The sequence below is a fragment of the Centruroides sculpturatus genome, unplaced genomic scaffold (genome assembly GCF_000671375.1).
Source record: "Centruroides sculpturatus isolate CEXI.00-Female unplaced genomic scaffold, Cexi_2.0 scaffold1564, whole genome shotgun sequence".
NCBI classification, from domain to species: domain Eukaryota; kingdom Metazoa; phylum Arthropoda; class Arachnida; order Scorpiones; family Buthidae; genus Centruroides; species Centruroides sculpturatus.
In genome coordinates, this window is record NW_019385704.1 from 10,483 (window position 1) to 31,884 (window position 21,402).

Here is a 21,402-nt window from a genome sequence, read left to right on the forward strand (position 1 = left end):
TGTTTAAAAAACGTATAAATTTAAACATTTATTATTGTAAATAATAGAATAAAAAATGTATTATCTAGATAGAGATATCCAGAAATTGCATGAATATTACCACATTTTATCATGTCTTTTTTCAGCTTTTCAAATGTAAAAATTGATAATATTCCCTAGTTGAAATATTTTAAACATAGACATTTTTGTTCTCCATGAGATTTTTTAAAATATAATTAATTTTAAAAATTATTATTACAGCAAATTTGTGACTAAAATTATGGCTTTTTGGGTATATTTTCAAGATTTTGTTCATGAATTTCATTTAGTTTTTAACAAGAAAGCAACAATTACTTATTTTTAAAAGAAAAATGGTTTAAAAAATATATAATTTTATATAAAATATATGTAATTTTAATTCTTAATCGTAAATCTTACAATTTTCTAAGTGTTATTCGCCTTTACTGTACAATAATTAATTTAGATCTAAGCAGGATTAGGACCAACTTCACCTGCTATATAAAAATAATTGTTTAGAATATTAATTTAATGAATAAATACGGTGTTTATATCTCATTATTGTATACATAATTATTAACTCTTAAAAATATCTGAATAAGCAGTTTTTAATTTTGATATATTGTGTATTTTCACCATATATATAGCCAAATTTATGTAATATTTGAGTATTTCTGCGGGTTTCATGCCTGAAATTAAACGACTATAGGTTTTAATAAACGTTATAATAGGTTTGGTAGATTTTTTATTGGATAAGATCTGTAGAAATTCTTTTATATAAGTTAGGACTTAAGTTACATAAGTTATTTTAAAATTTTCGTTAAGGAATAAATGTTATAAAAATTGTCAGGATGCATGAAATAATACATTATTTTAGTTTTGTAAATTGGTAGAACGCCATTTAAAATTACATAATGGTTACTTTTTATCCTTATTTGTTGCTATTGTCCTTTACACAATATACATTTTTTTCTGAAATTTATTATAACTAACAGAATTTGTCAGATACGTGAAAATTCTTTACGTTTTTAATATTAGTCTGAATAGCTCAATACAGAAGTCTATTTGTCCCTTAGAAGTCTAAAAAAAATTAAATTTTATTCTATTTAAATAATAAAATTTGATTACATGTTGATAAAACATTTAAGATTGATTAATTTAAAAAAGTGCTTAATCTAATATTAATTATTTTTGTGAAGTTTTAGTTAACCAATTTTCAGTTTTCTACAAAAATACATAATATCGAACAATAGAAAAATGGCAGTTAGTCTTAGAAAAATCTGTTTTTTTAAGAATAGGAATTTTATTAATTAAAATTTTCTCACTTGGAATTGAATTAGACACTGTATAAAATCTAAATTTCAAGTTAATTTTTCAGTATAAGTTATATATTTGTCAAAAAAGGCTTGTTAGTTTGGATATTCAGAAATTAAAATTATTAGCCTAATCGGGAAAAAATTAAGCATTCTTAAGATCATATTAAGATTTTTTTCTCTCCTCGATTCAGTTTTAAAATTTTAAAGCAAGAAAACCCGATAAAATATTCTTAAATTCTTATTTTTTATCCATGTCTAACAGTCATTTTTATTTAAAAAATATATTAAAAAAATGACTGTTAGGCACGGATATAGTATAATTATTATTCAAGGCATAACTTATTGCAGATCTAATTTTTAAATCACGAAAAATCTACTCACCTTTATTTAATTTACAATTTTTCTTGTGGTTATTTTCCTTTCTTGTTAGTAGAGAGTACTTTTTAATACCAGACTAAGTTAATTTCTTTTCAGTTGTAGGTGGAATTTTTCATAAGAGGTTAAATCACCGATTCTTTATCCATGATTAAATTATTTTTATTTGGATTAAACGTCGAATTTCGCTGTAATAATTATTATTTTTTTTATGTAATTTATGATTATCCAAGTGAAGATGATTAAGCTGGTAGAAGTTAATTAAGGTAAACTGGGGGATGGAACTAAAAATAGATCAGAATAGCTCATAANTTTTTTTCTTTATAAACTGAAATATGTTCTGTCCGTTTAGTGAATTAATTTTCTGTTTTTTGAATAAATATATCGATTTTAAAATAAGGACTTTTTGAGAGAGAGAAAAAAATTATGCAAAACTTATTTTAGTCCAAAATTTTTCTATGATTATGTTTTTATTTCAATTTATAATCCTGAATTATGATCGAGCATATTTTGAAAATGCTATTTTTCATTCTTTAAAAAGTCATAAATTTATCTGGAAAATTTTTCATACAAAAGGTTTCCTTTACGAAAATATCCTATAAATGTTTCCTTGAAAAATCCTTAATTTATTTAAGGAAATTTTAAAATCGAAAAGAAAAATAGAAAGAATAAATCAACTTTGTTTGAGGAAACAATCGCTAAAATTTTCAAATATTTGTTTATCATAAAATCAATTTGTTAAACGCTTTAAAAAAATATACAAAGAAAATAAAAATTTTTTGATATGTTTTTCCTTAATCTTACTTTTTCCGATCCTTAAAATATATTTAAATAATTTACCAGTATTGTTCTGTTTTTAGAATTAAAAATATATCAAAATTTAAACTCGATAAAATAATTTAAATTCCGGTTATATATTCATAATAATGAAAAAAATGTTTATGAAATTTTGAATTTAAATCTGATGAAGTAGTTCTAATTTCTGCTTTTATTTTTTGTTGTTTTTTTAAATAAACAAACATTTGAATTATTTATTTTTAATTTTTTAAATTATTATTATCTTTTAAATTCTTAGTTTAAGTTATAATTTAAACTGACTGACATAAATTACTGTTATAGTAACAATAGTAATAGATGATTCTTAGTTTTAATGTATTATCATCATCGTCATCTAACAGCATAGTCCTACTACATCTCTGTCTTGTTATCCTTTCGATTGACATTCCTATCTGTTTTTGCATTTATAAATATCACGTAATATATCTTCAGCTACCTGTAAAGTATAGAATGGTCCAACATTTATACAATAGTAAAAAAAGATGGAAGTAAGAATAATATCATTTCCTTAAATTTAACAAAAAATCAATAAAATTGGACAGGAAAACATTGATTTAGCTTTAGTTTCTTCGTTGCTCGAATATTTTTATAAAAGGAAATGAATAAATCTATGAATAACTTACATCTTAGCGTAGCATGTTATAGAATAATTTCTTTTTAAAAAATTCGACTTTCTGTAATTTTACTGTATTTAATTCTAGTTAAAGGCGTTGATACATATATATATATATTGGATGTCTGAAGAGGCACAACCGAGAAGAAACGAGTTAAAATTTGGTATTAACGGATGTTTAACGAAGTAAATGGCTTCATTTTGAAACGGTTAATTTCGTTCTCGATACGTAAAACGGCATTGTAGGAGTTTATAAGTAAAATCTGCATAAATAAATCTTGTATCGGAACGACGCAAATTGCTTGATTTAGACGATTTCGTGGCTGTAAAGAAGGTAGAAATCTGTATTGGAATGATGTCAGTTTCTGTGTTCAGGCAAATTTATGGTTGTAAAGAAGCATGCAAATTACTAACTAGAGTGATATCGACTTAAACGATTGAGTTTGGTTAACCATCTGCCAATATGGAAACAAAAGAAATGGCGTTAATTAAAATTAATAAAAATAATTTAACTCCTTCCAACTTCGTGCTTATACGTATGGCACGGTTGTTATCGTAGCTATTCTTAACTCTGTACTATATTTGTTGAGCTGTATATTTTCACCCTGAAGCTAAATAAACATTTTGAACATTGACATTGGAGCGTGTTTCCTGTGATATATTTTTATCAACACAACTTAACGGCGGATTACGTAATTTAACATGGAGTCGGCGGGAGAAACATATATATACGTATATTTCTATATTATTAAATGTCAATTGTCGTATGTGGTTATGTCCGTTTTCGCTACCAGTCAACCCAACATGGCTGCCGTCCTACAAATCAATACATCCGTTTTCGTACTCGTACTGCTGTTGCTAAAGGGGTGCGCTAATTTTCCCAATCTTCGTTAAACACGGAGAAAGCTATGGCGTTGTGTCGGCGACGGGTTGAGAAGGGTAGGAGGAGGTTGACGTCACCTGATTGGTTGGAGCAAATTACTGCTGTTAATTGGCGCCTCTCATCCAATGGTGGCAGCGTACAACAGCAATTATCATGTCATTGACCCAAATCAAGGCGTTTGAGTCATTTCGTTAGTCTTATCTCTAGTGAGCGGTTCTGTCCGTCGTCAGCTACAGAAGACACCCTTACGCAACTAACCAGGTGATTTCTAAATCCTTTCTTTCTCTATCGCTCTCTGTCTGTCTTGTATTCAAACGAGCATGCTTACTAACGGATCTTAATTAAATTGAACGGATCATAAGTCAACCGGTTATGGCGCCCGTGGCCATGAGAAAGGGTTGCTAGCAGCTGGACCGGATGCTGGCGGGATCTTTTTTTTTAGCTTTTTCTCATGTCCACCTTATTCTCTCTATATCTGCTTCTGCTGCTGCTAACTTCCTGTCTGTCTATATCCCCTTTCAGGCCCAGACGGGAACCCAAGGGGCTCCGCGCCGAGGGCAAAGGATTGAAGCAAGGTGCGTACTTCATTAATCATGCACCAGAGGAGCAGGGGAACTGTATTTTTTTTTTTTTTTTAATAGGCGCTCGGCTAGTCTGGCTTCTTTTCCCCCAACACCCCTGACCGACGGGTGCAGTGGCAAAAAACTCTATCCAGACAGCGTCTGTCTGGTTTAACAATGGCGTCTGCTACCCTCTCTCTCCCCTCATTCTCCGTCATATGGTTGGGTGTCGGGAAAGGGTGACAGCCGTCTGCCGAGTCTACATCTTGTTATACTGTTAGTGTTAAGCCATAACACTAACACTAATCTTGAACTGGAAGATTTTTTGACATCTTTATATATATAAGAAAAAAGTTGGACTCTAACCCCTTTGGCCAAACAGCACATTTTGTACGTGTACATCGTCGGCCTAGTCGAAATGATTATATTCTCTCGAATATATATCGAATGATTTTTACAACATAATTAATATTTTATAAATAAAGATTTTAAGTGGCGTAATATTCGTTATATTCAATTACAATAAACAAAAATATACACAAAACTTTGCATAAATAATCAGTTACGACGTAAATCGAGGCGAAACTAGACATATTTTCATAAAATATAATAATACTTTTTGATTTTCACCATCGATACCGACATTTTTATTCTTAAACAACTTTGGTTTTGACATTAGTTTTATCACTTGTCGGCGGTTTGTCCGTCGTCAGCTACAATGGAACGTTGGTGTATAAAGGAGTAACCACACATCACGAACGTAGTAAAAACTCTATTCAGCCAAACGCAATACAAACACATCTTTGCATCACGTATAAATAATACTATATGATCATTTTTGAGAATTAACAAAGCCATTTATAGGAATCGTGTCTTCAAATTTAACAAAATAGATTAGACGATATATCAAACAACATTTTTTCGTACATTGAATATCAATTTTTAATAAAATGCATACAAAATAACAAAAGGTTAAACATACAGTACCAAAAAATAAATAAATAAATATATAAAAAAAACATCAACTCGAAGCGAATATAATAATCCTTTTGCTTGGGAAAGTCATTCATATCGAATATAATCTATGAGATCTGTGACGCGTGATTATCTGTTTCTTATGAAAATTTCGATTTAAATTTTAGAGAATATTTATTTTCGATAGATAAGTTCGCCTCCAAGCTATTTCTCGAAAAGATCTTTATAAGTAAATCACTTGACACCAATTACTTGGATGTATGTCCGCATCCGTTAACTTTATATAGGCTTACCTGACACATGCCTATGAAATGCCTCGACACAAACGTGTTCGTCAATTCGGCCTACATCATTTGAAATTAAATATAAAACTGAGTAATAACTTGATTAACAGTGTTCTATTTTAAGTTTCAGTTCACAAAAACATAATTTTATTAAATTTATAGTACCAATTCTATTAACGTATCCAGCTTCTAACGTGATACTAGACTTAAGATGAATATTGGTTAAAATTTATTACAGAAAAATCTTACGTTGCTAGTTTTAGAACCAAGACGTGAACACCAAAATTAGCAATAAAATATCAATGTATAACTTAGTTTTATTTAATTTTATAATAAAAATTTTAAACATCCACAAGAATTTCCGAAATTAGATCAAGTCATTTCAACTTTGTAAAAAAAAAAAGAAAGGGGAAAGAACATGTAGGCCTACCAGAGATTTTTTTAATTAAAATGAATTTCTTTACATTAAACATATCACAAATTTATATATTCTAGTTGATAAAAATATCAAATTGTACTGTACACTTGTTATAATCGTGGAAAAAAATACATATTAATACATATTTTCTTATCGTTGTCAATTTATTTTCATTATTTCTTTATTTAATTTTAGAAAGAATTCGTCTTTATCGTATCGACAGTAAAACACAATTAATTGCCCTTTTGGAAAGTGGTAAAGTTTTTATGTAAAAGTATAGAGTTTTACGGCATAGATACAGTCGAATAATCAAACTATTTTTTTGATGATTTCTTCCGAAAGTTATTAATGATATGCGTATTAATCATTTTAGTTTATACTTTCCCCCATTTGATTAAATTTTAAGTTTTGCAATAAAATTTCAATAAATCAATTTTTTTTTTACTTTACACGCCTATTGCGGTATTATTACATTGAGAATTTTGGTCTATAAATAACGAGATGTTATGAAAAGATTGAAGTGGAAAATTTTTATATCTTTTTCAATTTTTTATTTATTTTTAATAATTAAGAAATGATTTATAACGATAGAAACGCACTCGGATAATTCAAAATTCCAAAGAAAAACCCTTCAAGATTTTTTCCCTTCATTTACAACTTGAATATGGCGCCATTTTCGAGCAATTCGTGATAGTTTCAACAATGTTTTAATGTAAGAATAGTACATCTGTAATGTTTACAGAGTTCAATGACTCATAAAATCATCCAATCTCCTCATGTATCCACATTGGATCCTATCAAATTCGTATTTGATCCATGGATACGTTCGTCTTTTTTCTTTTTGCAGTAATATATTTTAATATGTTGGCCTATTCTTCGTTAAAATTCGCCCATTTTTAATATACAAATTCCTCTAATATAAAATTAAAATTGGATTCATAATAATGGTTTGCTGGTTTTAAATCTAAATTTTTTGGATGTAGTTTTTAAAAGGCAACATATAGCCTTAAAATTAACAAAACAATATTCTGAAAAGTTACAAAATGGTCATGAATATTGATATCAAAGAACCAATATGTCTTTGGATAAAAAAGCATCTAGTTCTAAAGAAATATCAAGTATAAAAATTAACATTACACTTTAATTAGATATATATATGTTTTAAATATGGTCTCTTAATTCTTACATACATAAGATTTGAGTTAAATCTAAAAATATTTAACATCATATTCACATCGATGGCACTTTTACCATATACAGGCCGATCTCCAATAGGATTTTCTTCTATCTCCAAGTGTATTACGAGTTATCGAACCGGGTAAGTAATTAACAATTTTTGAAATTTTATCTCTGCTATTAGTAATTTTAAACTAGAACAGTACTAATTTTAAACTAGAATAGTCCTAATTTTAAGTTGTTAGAATTTCCTGTTGGGTAATGTTAGGCTTATTACGAATTGTCGAATGGACTTTCTTATAATAGGATCGGTTATAAACAAATTTAAGTTTTGGATTATACAAATTATGAAGCTTGTTATATAAATCTATTTTTCTGGAGTATTATTTTAAAGAGACTTAAGAAATTGTTCTGTTGAACATCAGTTCGTCCATTCATTCTTATCATTAAACATGTTCTGTGTCCTTTATATGTCTCCTAATGCATTTGTTCCATAACTCTGTGATGGAATTACAGATAATTTTCTTCTATTACAATCCTAGGTTGAAATACAACATGCGCTTCAGTTATATGCGATCGATATGACTAAAAATTCTAAAAATGACAGGCTTACAAATCATTGGAAAGGTTATGTTGTATAGATTTTTTTAAATACTTTTTGTTTCAATAGTCTTTTGTTGTCTGCAATTTAGTTAAGTTCTTTTCAATGGCAGTTTATATTATCTAGACATTTTTAGCCAAGTTTATAACGTAGGAGTTCGAAAAATACTTTCTGATTTACAAAAGTATGTTGTTTATGGATCATAGTAGGTTGTTTCTTGCAAAAGTAATAGAAAAATCTCTAATTTATTATTTTGGCCTGTGAATTATTGAGCTTTTCTTGTTTGTTTTACTCGGAAAACTAACTTTAACCCGTTACATAGATACTCAGCTACTGACTATCATTCGTAGATAGCCTTAACTGAGTAATATAGACATTAGATTAGTATTGGCATGAAGTACTAATCTATAATTTATCTTCAGAACTGGTTATAATATGAAAAATGAATTACCAAATATCTATTAAGTAGTATATTTAAGAAAAATAAAAGCAATATAATAGATTAATCAAATTGTAAATACCGTGATATTAATAACTAGAATTCTAGGTATCGACCTGAAAAAAAGATGTGTGTTTACCATGCTAAAAATGTAAACATATTCAAATATTCCTACAGTAAAATAACAGAACAACTAGAAATCTATATCTATATATATAAATTTTCGATTTTGATCAAACAAAGTGACCTACTACAACTTATGAATTATTTCAGTTGGCAGAACAGTAGAAAGAAAAGTAAAAACAAGAGATTTAATTACTATTTAACTAATATTTTCAGTAACAAATTAATTGCGGTTTCTGATAATTTCTTTACAAATTGAATACAATCAGCAGCTCTAACGTCTTTAATAAGAAAAGAAAGTAACAACGATGCTACTTCTGGGAAAAACAAGGCGTTTGCAAACGTTTTAAAATTGATGCCATAATTGGAAGGCGTTACTTTCCTAATCGTAACTATTGTATTTAAAGTAGGATTTTTATGTCTATTTAACAGTTGTCTATTGTGAAAAGGTCTCTTAATAGCAACCGGTTACATTCTTTTCGGTCTCTTGTCTATCCCTTTTCCTATTATATAATTCTAAGAAAGCAGATAGTTATCTCGGAACAGTTTGATCTTTTTAATTGAAAAGTTCCCTTCAGAAATTAGTGAAAGGATAATTCCAAAACTAAAAATGAGCTTATATAATATGTTTGAATATAATCGCAGGATTTACTTCTTAATTTCGCCGTATTTTTCAATGGAGATTACAAAGGGTCACTTAAACTTCATTTAAAATGTAAGTTCTAACTAAAAAAAATAACCAAAAAAAATAAATAAATAAAAATGTAGCATCCTTCTCCTCTTCGTTTCAAGAAGCCGTTACGACGTTTCCTGTTCATCATTGTTTATTCTTCACTAATTATTCTATAAATTATGAAACAGTAACAATAATAATAAAAAATTTCAACTAGAAAATTTGACTATTTATTAATAATTTATTAGAAAAACCTTTAAAGCTTCCACGTACCAAACTGTTAAGGTAAACAATACCATCGAGATTTGATATAGTAAAACGCGATTGTTAAAATTGTACCCAATCGTACGGATAATATAAACAAATTAGCTAGGTTAGATAGAAGTAATTTGATTATCTTAAATATAAAAAAACATAATTTCAAAATATTCAGGTAGAAAATCCAGACGATTTTTTTTATCTTTTCCCCCCTTCTCTCTCTCTCTCTCTCTCCACTCCCCAAGCCAGACAGTGAGGCCCATGGCTACATGGAAGGGTTGCAACTGTCTATTCACTCCTTTATGTACAATACGCATATTATGTGGGGAAAAAAAGCAAACCCCTTTGAATGTATCGATCAGACTCTCGCTGAGTCATGGCTGTTGGTCTGTAAACCCTTTTCTATACCAGCATTGGTTCATTGCTGACTCATCATATCAATGTAGATCTCAAAGGGTTAGGCAATAGAATCGTCTGTCTGAGTCTGCATCATCACTACTTATTGGTAATAGTTTTTTTTTTTTTTTTTAAATCTAACTTTCTTCTATAAACATATATTTTTTACGCAAATGTTTGATTCGCAACTTATTTATAGACTATCAAGTCCTGGAGACTAAAAAAGAAAATATATGTATATATTCAAATTTATATCTATAACTATCAAAATTATCTCCAAACGTTCTGGACTTTTAAGCTATTTTTGGCATCACTTATAGGCCTACTTTTAAATTTGATGTTTTGAAAAGAGATATGTTTAAAGAATTCGTTTTAAACAAATAAAAAAAATGGACTTTTATTCATTACAAAATATATTATCCTTTAAAGATTATAAAAATCTTCCTTAAAACTTTTAATCAAATTTTATTCGAGTTTAGTTTTATTTTTAAAAATAAAAATTAGGCAAAGAGTGTTATTAATTCATCATAAAGATGGCGTCGAAAGGATTTGTATTGTTTAGAACTACTATTCCATCCGAGTAATAAAATCGTTTACTATCTGTATCAATACTAATGAAATAAGTTGCTGTCAATCCGGAATATTTATAGCATTCTTCTAGTCTTCTTTAGGGAGTCGTTGTATGCATAAACCGATTTTATTGATCAATACCATCTAAATATTAGTAATGTAGAAGATAAAATTGAAAAATATTACTTAGTTGAAACTATAGAATATTTATATTTTCAAAAACAGTAAATATTACTGTAAATATTTAAAACTTAATTTATTATTTAAAATAATCAAAAAATAAGAAAACTTATCCTATATTATAAGGCTATATAAACATTATATAGGCCTGTTCAACAAATTTTTTAAGCCGATAAATTTAATTGAATAAAATAAAAATAAAATATTCAGGATTTTGTTAAAATTACCTGATTAAATCTATCTCGGGTTAAGTAAAACTCATTTTTATTTTATTATATATTAGTTAAGGAAAAAATTCTATGTCCTGTAATAAGTAGTTTATCAATTTAGAAAACAGTAAAAAATAAAAATAATAATAATAATAATTTAATAAATTAAATACATTTTTATTTATTTATTGCATTTCCTTTTAAACTTATAATAGTGCCCTTTAAGAAGGAATAACCTAATATTTTTGCCATCAAAACTTGTTAGATAAAAATTGTTGCAGGCCAAAATCAAAGCCGATGTATCATTAAACGCGATTATGATAAAATTATATATTTTTACGAGCTTAAAAAAAGGCAATTTTAAAACTTTTAAGAATTAAGTTTCTTTTAATTGTAAAAAAAAATTTCATGTTAGAAGCAGATAATAAATTTTAATCAAAGAGAAATGATGGAGGATGTGATGCATTAATGTAGTATAGGCTACTCCTTACTTGATGGAATGCATAGGATATATCTCAATAGTGGGGTGTGGCCCTGTAACAATCTAAAAATCTCAATGATCGAAGATAATTTTTATTTTAGAGAAAAATCTCCGCTTAATAACATTAATTTTTATTCGAAAATATATATTTTATATCCATCATCAACTCATACCTATTATAGAACAGTTTTTTTTTTGTCTGTAGTTTAAATGTCAGTAGGCTAAATTTTCTATAACTAACTTAAGATTAATATTCAATTTTTCTATAGGCCATAAATAAACATAATTGTTAATTTTACATCTGTGTATTAAAATTATTCTGATATACATCACTATTTTTTTCATATTATAATCGAGCGATATGTAAATTATGCTACATATAGTCTATAATCAATAATAAAATTCAATTTAATGCAAAAATTTGAATTTATAAGTCTAAAAAAACTACATTTTAATTCTGTCCTGTTTATACAAGACACTAAAAATAAATTATTAACATCGAATTTTATATTATTAAATGAATAAGTTTAGACTAATCTAATGACGTTATCTTTAATAATAGGCTTTTTTTAATATTATTTTTAAAGAGATTGGAGATTTTAATCAAAGTAAAAATTGTTTTTGATTAAAAAAGAACTGAAATTTGGTTCTGGTTTTCTAAATTTTGATAAATTTGTCAGTAACTGATTTTTTTGACTTGAGTTATTATTAGATACAAAATTTTAAATTTAGACCTAATATATATATCTTATTGCAGAAAATACCAAACCCTTTTAACATTTGTAACTGTAGAATCTTATAATTGTTATAAACAGAAAAAGTATGTTTAAAATTAGGATAAATTATGATTTAAATAGGAACTTAAAGAAAACTTCAAACGATCTAAATACTCCAATCTTTTGATTTTGATTAAAAAACATTAATAAATATTTAAATGTTGCTTTAATGTTTTGATAAAATAATATTTCTTCCGTTTATATGGAAAATTTTTCCTTATTCTAGCATAGCGAGAAAGGCTAAGGGACCATAAGCTCAAGAAAGAATAATTATAATAAAAAAAATTATAAAAACTGAATTTTCTTTTTATCAATTTTAATTTAAATCTGCAATTTTTTGTTATTTTGATGTTTCTGTTAAGAAAATATAAGAACTTATACTTGTATAACTACTTTAATTTAAGTTTATTTGTTAGACCTTATCAAACTTAATTCCTGGTTGTGTCAATGTATCAATATATAAAACATGACAAAATTCAAGAGTTTTTGAGTTTGTATTTAGTTGTGCATTTATTTATTTATTTCTAATGAATTTTATATCATCATTTAATCCTGCGTATGACTAAATTTCTTATAAATTGTAAAATAGTACTTAAATAATAGTAATTATTATTTAAAAAAAATTAGGAAATATAGTCTATAATGAGCAAATTTTTGTTTAACTGGTCTTTGATTAGAATTTTCTGACTTATAAGCCTGTCGAGTAATAAATATAGCATGAAATTTAGCCTATAATTTATGTTGGTATTAATCAACTAATTACTAATTTCAATTAAAAAATGCAAATTAAAATACAAAAGCGACCTCACAGAAACCAGTTAACAGGGTATCATTAATTGTTGTTTACAAGAGAGAGACACTTAATAATAATAGACTTGGCCTCAATGTCGACAGTTGCGACTTTTATGTCACGGGATAGGCCAATAAATTTTCAAGTTAGCGTGAAAAGAAACAGGCTGTGCAAGAAACAATATTGTTGTTTCTTCAAATGATACTTGTGCAACATAGAGAATTACATATCAGGTTACACCATGTGTTTTGTAACATCCGTGACGTTTCATATAACTCGTAGTTGTCATTCTGCATAACAGGTGGAATCATGCACATTTATGCTTTAGTAGCTAAATTTCTTTTGACTTAAAAAAAGAAAAGAAATGATGAGTTTAGTTAACGTTGAGTCTAATTTTAACATTATTCTTAACTCAAGGACATTAATAATTGGTCCACATCCATTCTTTAACTAAGCTAGTAGCCCAGAGGAATTAGCTTGATTAATTTTATACACTGCCATTTTTTAAATTTATCTGTTTTTATAAAAAAAAAATCTAATAAATTAGAACTAACGTAGAAAAAAAAAAATATGAATAATTCAATGGCACTGTAGATATATTTTAACATCCTTTATTTCTGAATATTATTTTATTTATGCATCATTTGTTTAGCTATAACTTATGATCGAAGTTTAAGTTTGAATTTATCCTTTTATTTTGTATACTGCATAGAAACGTTTATATTCTTGTAAATTGTTTGTCCAGACAAGTCATTCGATATCTTCGCCAGTAAAACAAACAATTAAGCTATGGCAAATGGGAATGCTGACAGATTTTTAACTCAGTTTCAAGAGAGAATATCAAATGTTAAATACATATTCATTTTTGAAATACATCTATAATAGTTTTAATTACATTTTTAGTTTACATTAAAATATAATAAATTTGATTTTTTTTAAAGTAAATGTTTACATTAGTAAAAGGTATAAATAGATTTATTATTATTATTATTAGACTTTAATTTCTTATGTGGTTATTCATTCTAAATTTTAAAATGTTATTTTGCAATGCCTATAATTTACAAAGAAATATTGTGTAAAAATTTTGCTCAATACATATAATAAAACAGTACTGTACTTATCAATAAATAGCAAGAAAAGTTTTAGTAAATTATTATTCCAATTTTAGTTAAATTTAAAAGTCTGTCTTTAAATATCAATATTTATAAAGTTATTTAAATAATTATAATAAAAGTAATGACATAAAACAGTCTTATCTGAGTTTATTTTATAATTTAGGAAAGATCTAAACTTCGAATTTGATCATTTTGCAATAAGAAACTATAGATTGTCAGCTTACTAAAATTATTTATAGTCTTATTTAAAATTATTTATGTCTTGTAAATAGAAATTAAATAATTCACACTTTTAATTTATTATATTAGGTAAATTTTAGAATAGATAATTATTAGAATTCATTACATATATTACAAGACATGAAAATATGAAATGTAGATGCGTTATATCTATGAAAGTGAATCCTATGTAAGGCTATCTGTATGATAATTTTAACATTGTATAACTTAGTTTTTGATTATATTTGACTGCAATTTCATACCAGTTCAATAATACGAAATTTTATTTATAATATTTTCAAAATTTCTTATTAAGATAGATTTGAATTATTAATTGTTAACTATATTTTTGTATGATAATCAGTAAAAATGAGATACTGTATTTCAAACAATTAATATGTATATTTTTAATGTAAAATAAATTATGCAAAAATTCATTTATAAACAACAATATTTAATTCTAAAATAAATAAATAAATAAAACAGTTTTAAGCATATATTAAATTTGAAATAAATAAGAATCACAATAGCTTTTTTCTAAAAATTATTTAAATTTGTACATGAGAGTTTATAAATTAAAAGAAAAATTGATAGTTTTACCTTAAGTAAAATATAATTTAAAGATAAGCAGGTATTTTAAGATTATTTTATTTTTAGATAAAAATTCTGGAGTTAAACTATTCATTTCTAAAATTTCAATTCAGTTTATTCTAATATAAAAATAGAGATATTTTTTAATTGAGTCTGAAATTTTGAGTTTTTATTTCGAGTGAACCTCTGAAGTTGTCTCATTATTAAATAAAAATACTGAGATTAGCTCATTATGAAGTTGGTTACTAATTTCAAAGTAAGAATTCTATCCAGCCTAATCTAGATCAATGTAAGATAAAAATGTATGTTGTTAGGCCTATTTATTTTACAATAAAATATAAGTAAAAGCTCATTCATTCTTTATTTATATACATATATATTTTTAAACAAGAATATTATGACTTCGTTTTGAAGTAAAGTTATAATTTACAGTGAAAAATTTAACTTAGTAAACTATAAGCTCTTTTTAAACATATATAACTGTGAAAAATTCGACAATGTACCAACTTCATTGTATTTCTATTTTCATTACATGTTTATTATTATCATTCGGCTTTTATTCTCGTTTTTGTTTTGGGGTATTTCTATTGTTTGTGGGGAGGCTCATTTTGCCTAATTGGCATCGCCTTGTATAATTTTTTAAAATAAAGAATAACAAACGCATTGAATAAATTAATTGTTTATTTTGAAACTAATCTATTTTAATAAGTTTATGAAAATAATAAATTGCTCTTAAAGAACTTAGCTTAAATAAATATAATATGATTTTTTGAACAAGGCTATGATAAACACTAAATATGAATCTCCGTTTTATTCTATTTACAATTGACGTTTTAAATTTATCGATAATAAAATTTCTATACTAAAAAATACGAAGTTTAATTAGTTTATTTGGCAATTTTAAGATTTATTTGTATGTGTTTTTTTTTAGTTTAGATTTTCTATAAAATGTAAAATAAGTTCTATCCCACGAAACATGAAGTGAAAATGAAAAAAAAAAGGAAGGAAATAAAAAACTTGTATAAATAAATGAGCAATTAGCATTTTTCGTGAACAATTCTTTAACATTTCAATTACTGAATTTTTAAAATAAAGATGAAGTTACCATTGCATGCATGGTTGATTTGCTAAAGTAAAGTAATGCTGACAAGAGAAGAATGTAAAACGAAGATAAATATGAAAAACATAGAATATAAGGAGGGAAAAAAATCTGTTTAGATTAATTAGCAATGTAAAAATTATATTATAATGCAAAATAGTCATTCTATTTTGTATTTCGTTCGAATTTTTCTTATTTTAATTCTTTTGTATCTTTTATCGCTTAAAATTTTTTATTTCTATATTTTAATTATCACTATTTTATTCAGTTTTCATTTATATTCATTTTCAATACTTTTTAGACAAATGCGAATTTAAACATGCTTTAAAATAAAGCAACGCTTTCTTCCTTTATTGTCTACAGGATAACATAAAAAAAAGTATGCTTCAAATTCAGTTGATGAAGCGTAAAATATTATTTTATGCTCTAGTGATTGAATAATTGACTTAATTATTAAGCTAAGTTTTTAAACTTATTCATTTTAATTTAATTTTTGAATTATTATTACGTATAGCTTATGCTGTATAGTAAACATGGCTTGGCTTATATAATATTTTATAAATATAAGAATTTAACTTTCTACTTTCGTTTCTGTAAAGCTTAAGAAATGGAGATCGAGTCTTATTAAGACAAGTTAGTCTTTAATAAGTTGATGACAACTGTTCGAACGAGTTTGTCTTTCTACTTAACAAACAATCAGCGGGATCTATGCTTAAGACAACATCTATATCACGTACACACATTCTCCTGTTGACCCGATGGTGACACGATAAAGGACTTAGGACACGTCGTTAAGTCCTTATCGTGACACAGACTAGAAGAAAATCACAACCTTAGGACATATTACTTATATAATTTCCTTGTTTCGTTTATTTTTATTTGAAACACGTAAACACATAAATCATTTGCGGTTAACAATAATCTATTACACCACTTTAAAAAATTTAGATACAAGCACGAAACTTCAGAGTCGAAATTTAAAATTAAAAATAGTTGCAAAATGAATTTACTAAATAGATTATAATATATTTTTTTAATAAATTACATAATTTACAGTTTATTTTTGTGTATCTGATCACGCTTTAAATTTAAAAAAATCAAAATCTGGTTCTATTATTTTTTTGTGAATTAAACATTTATGTATAATTTACTTTTTCAATTATTATTTTATATACAACAAAACTTTGCATCAGTAAAGCTGAATTTGTTAAAATTTTTTCTTTGTTTATGAGAAAACTTTCGGAAAATTACTTTATATCACGGATTATAGTGTAGGAGCAAGTTCCTTACAGATCTAATGTTGAATTATTTTAAATACGTTCATTTAAAATGCATATCTTTTGCTTGAAAATTTAAATTCTAACGAAAATAAAATTTGTTTTCATATATGATAATGAAATCATGTTAGAATAAAAGCTTCTTTTTTTTAAATTACTTCATTTTCATTTTGGTCTTTCTAGTCTTGTGTAAATATATTAAGTGATAATTGTTTAAATTCTTAATGAGCTGTTAAATCAGTAGGTTAAAAAACGTGTTTATTTAATTTATCGGTGTAAAAATCTAATAATGAAGACACAAATAATAAAAATGCCAAAATCACTTTACTGACAATATTAATATAATATTGGTCAAATTCATATTACATTACATTTATATCTTTATATACTCGTTAAATATCCTTTTATTAAATTTTAAACTTAATTGATAATTTGACAAATTTTTGCATGATTTTCTTGTTTTATTGAAAACTTTGTATATGCTTGAATATTTTTGCCAAAAAGAATTAACTTAACTCCAAAAGTATAACCTACCTTTCAGCTTATACTTTGAATGCTATTTGTTTATTAATAATACAGCCACACAATTTTGTCAAATTTACATTAAGTTTTTATTTGTTTAAGTAAAATTTTAAGGATATTTTTGCTTTTATTCCATTTTTATACAAAATTTTTAGGGTATTTAATAGTTATTTTTGCATTGGCAATTTACTTCACGGCTATTTTGAAAGTGTTACGATTGCTATTCTTTCTCCTTAACTTGCTTATTTCATAATTATATATGAATTCTATTTTAGCACCTATTTTTAAATTAACTTGTGTATTTCAAAGCCAAAATGATAATATATTTTATACCATAACAAATTATAACTTAAAGTAAATTATAGGCCTCAGCTTCTGTTTAATTGTAATGCTATTTTCATTTTATATACATCTTGTATAAATATTTAACTTAAAGAAGGTAATGTTTTGTTTGTAAATTTTCTTTAGTTGTCTTAATTAATTTCTGAAACAATCTTAACAGATATTGTTATTTTTGACTTCTTTGTTTCAATGCGGTTCTATAAAAAAAAATTTTGAGATCATTTAGAATTTTTAATCATTAAGAAATAGGATTATTTTAGTATCTGTAATTAAAGTGAAATTTACTTTAACTGAATTAAATAATACATTGTTAACGTTGTTACAAAATTATAAAGAAATGTTACGCTATATATCAGTGATGATCGACATAAATATTGCATTTCGATTATTTTATAAATATTTTTAGCTATAAGAACATGAATTTTTCATTACGTAGAATGTCACTAAGCTATAACTTCTTTATTCGAATGGTTAAAACTTATAATTTACTAAATATTTAATTGTATAATTTTCAGGTCTCTTAAATGTTCAATTTTTAAGTTAGTTTCTTTGGAATTAATTAGAATTATTCGGGAAATCTGCTCCTATGAGACTGACTACACTTGACATTAAATGAAATTTTCATAGGTTTAGAATTAAAGATCTAATTGTTAATTTTATTTTCTAAAGTTTTTACTTTCTTCTTAAATGCATTTTTTACATATAGAAGTTTTGATTTGATATATTATTTTTCTTAATATATAATTATTTGATTAGAAATATGGAATATGTAAGTTTAAAATTTTAAAAAATATTCTAATATTTAAGTTAGAATTGTGTAATAAACCTATTGTAATTTGTTTAAATTATAAGATTTAAGCAGAAAGAACCTAAATCTCAAATATATATGACGTTATATTTTTAATTATTGGTTAATTTTTAACATATTTTATAAATTTAATTTTTTCTCCTTTAAAATAAAGACTTTAAATTGTTTAAAAATATAAAAATAATATAAATATTTTATTTAATAAAACTCAAAACATAGGCCTATAGCCTATGTTTTCTATACTTATTTAATACTTTATAATATGTAAGTGTACAAGTACATGAATATTCGTATTATTTTTTACAGTTATTGACAAATATTACAGAAGAAGAAGCGTTTACAGTTAAAACTAAATTTGTTTGTTATGTAACTTCATCAAAAAATTAAAAATAAAATTTATTTTTTTAATGAAAAAGTGTGTGAAAAGTATGTTATCTATAAAATACACATACACATAGTCTATAGGCCTACGTGTGTAGATATGATAAAATTTATATTTTTAATTAAAAATTGCTTTAAAAATGAATCATGTTAAATTATAAAATTTATAAAAACTTTAAACGAATTTAGGCTTTATTTTAAATAATATTTCAATTGGAAAATTAATTAAGAGCATATATGTAATGTATATCTTATTCATGAAAAAATTATGCAAATTACACATTATATGAATTTTGAGGCGTATAAAAATTTTCGATTTAGCTGATTTCTCTTTAATTAAAAAGACTGATTAGACTTTCTAATTATTAGTTGCATGGAATCAAAATTCACCAGATCATAGGCTAATTATATATTCATATGTAATCATTTATAATTGTATTTTAGAAAAAAAAACAGATGTTTTTAACATAAAAATATTTATACAAAGCGCTATAAATAATTTTGCTTTATATAATAAAGTTTAATAATTCTTATTAATATAATTTTTACAAATATACAAACACACGTAGCGTATATACATAGGCTTCATACATACATTAAAATAATAATAAATTGTATACGTAAAGTAAAAATTAAAAGCGATTTTTATAATTAAAAATATTCAATAATTTAATATAAGTTTTTGCTGCCAGAATGTCTTATATTTATGGAACACGAAATTTATTTCATTTAAATATTCTCGAATCAGTAAAATATTTAAACATCATTTCAAAATAGTTATTGCATAAAAATCTGAAATAGTATTATTATTTTTTTAAACTTAATCGAATTTCCATTGAAAATAAAAATTGCATTTGGAGATTTCCCGAACAGAAAACTCAAAACCATTATTCACAATAAATTATAACGACTTTACAAATTAAATCAATTTTGTTGGTCGGGGAAGAAGCAAAAAGAAGGAAAAAAAAAACATACTAACAATTGAAATAAATAAAGAGTAAATTAAAATTGAAAGATAATAAATAAAATATTCTGTAAACAGTATATATATATTTTGCCTCCATGCACGCTGCATAGAACACTGTTCTTGTAAGCTGCTACGAGGGAGTTAAACGTCTTTAAAACCATTTCTGTTCGATAAACAGACATTTTCAATTCGTAGCAATGTCTTCGAGTCGTCCGATCGAATAAAAGAAAACTAGAAAAAATTTACCAATCCCTCAGAGACCTTTAACAGTCTCGCCCCCATCCCGATTGGTCAACTCTTCCGTCATGTGATTCCACTCCGAGACGTCACATACAAACATGACGTCAACATTCTAAGAGAAAAGATGCGAATCGATCTTTCTCCGGCTGCCTGGAGTAAACCGTCCAATCAACCGCTTTCTACTATTGTTGCCATTCGTCATTATCATACTGCATTGGTCCAATATAATTTGTGCTGTTTGGAAAGGGTTAGAGTTAAAAATATCTAAAAAAAATAAAATATTTAATCGAATTGTTTATTGTTTACGTATTATTTTCTTTAATAAAGATACGAGTATTAATAAATTCGTAAAGATACGATTAATTAATTGTTTATATTTTTGAATTAAAAAAAAAAATGTAGACGAAGTAATTAACGGGTGAGATGAAATGAAGAAACGATAATTGTAATGGAGGAGAATGAATATTTTGGATTTTAAGTAAGGTTAACGATGTCTTTAGTTTTGTTTCTTAACTTAATATCGACTTTAAGATCTTTTTTAAAGACAAGATATACTTTAAGTAAAGTATTGTAATGTTTGCTATCTATAGTTGACAAAGTAATGTCAATATTGATTCAAAATACCGAATCCTTTTGATAAATACTCTTAACCTTATCGTTTTAATGCACATTCGAATCAATTGAACGTCGAAAATTTTATGTTTATCGTATAATTAGTTAATGAGAAGGTTATTTATTAAATAAGCGGTTGTTAATTCCTTTTATAGATTTATGAATTTGAAAATATCGAGCCTGTTTTCATTTATCCTCGTTAAAAATTGATTTTAATATTTTAACCTTTCGTCATTAGAAAAAAAAAACAGTAATAATAGAAATTCTAGAAGTATTATTATTATTATTATTATTATTAT

At 25.4% G+C, this 21,402-nt stretch overlaps 1 long non-coding RNA gene across 1 annotated transcript; it reads left to right on the forward strand.

The window, feature by feature from the left end:
* The first annotated feature begins 2,666 nt into the window (after positions 1–2,666).
* LOC111641361 lies at positions 2,667–19,376 on the forward strand. The gene is made up of 3 exons (XR_002759393.1): positions 2,667–4,596; positions 4,663–7,576; positions 19,210–19,376. It is a non-coding gene; the product is annotated as an uncharacterized LOC111641361 (long non-coding RNA).
* The last annotated feature ends 2,026 nt before the right edge of the window (positions 19,377–21,402 follow it).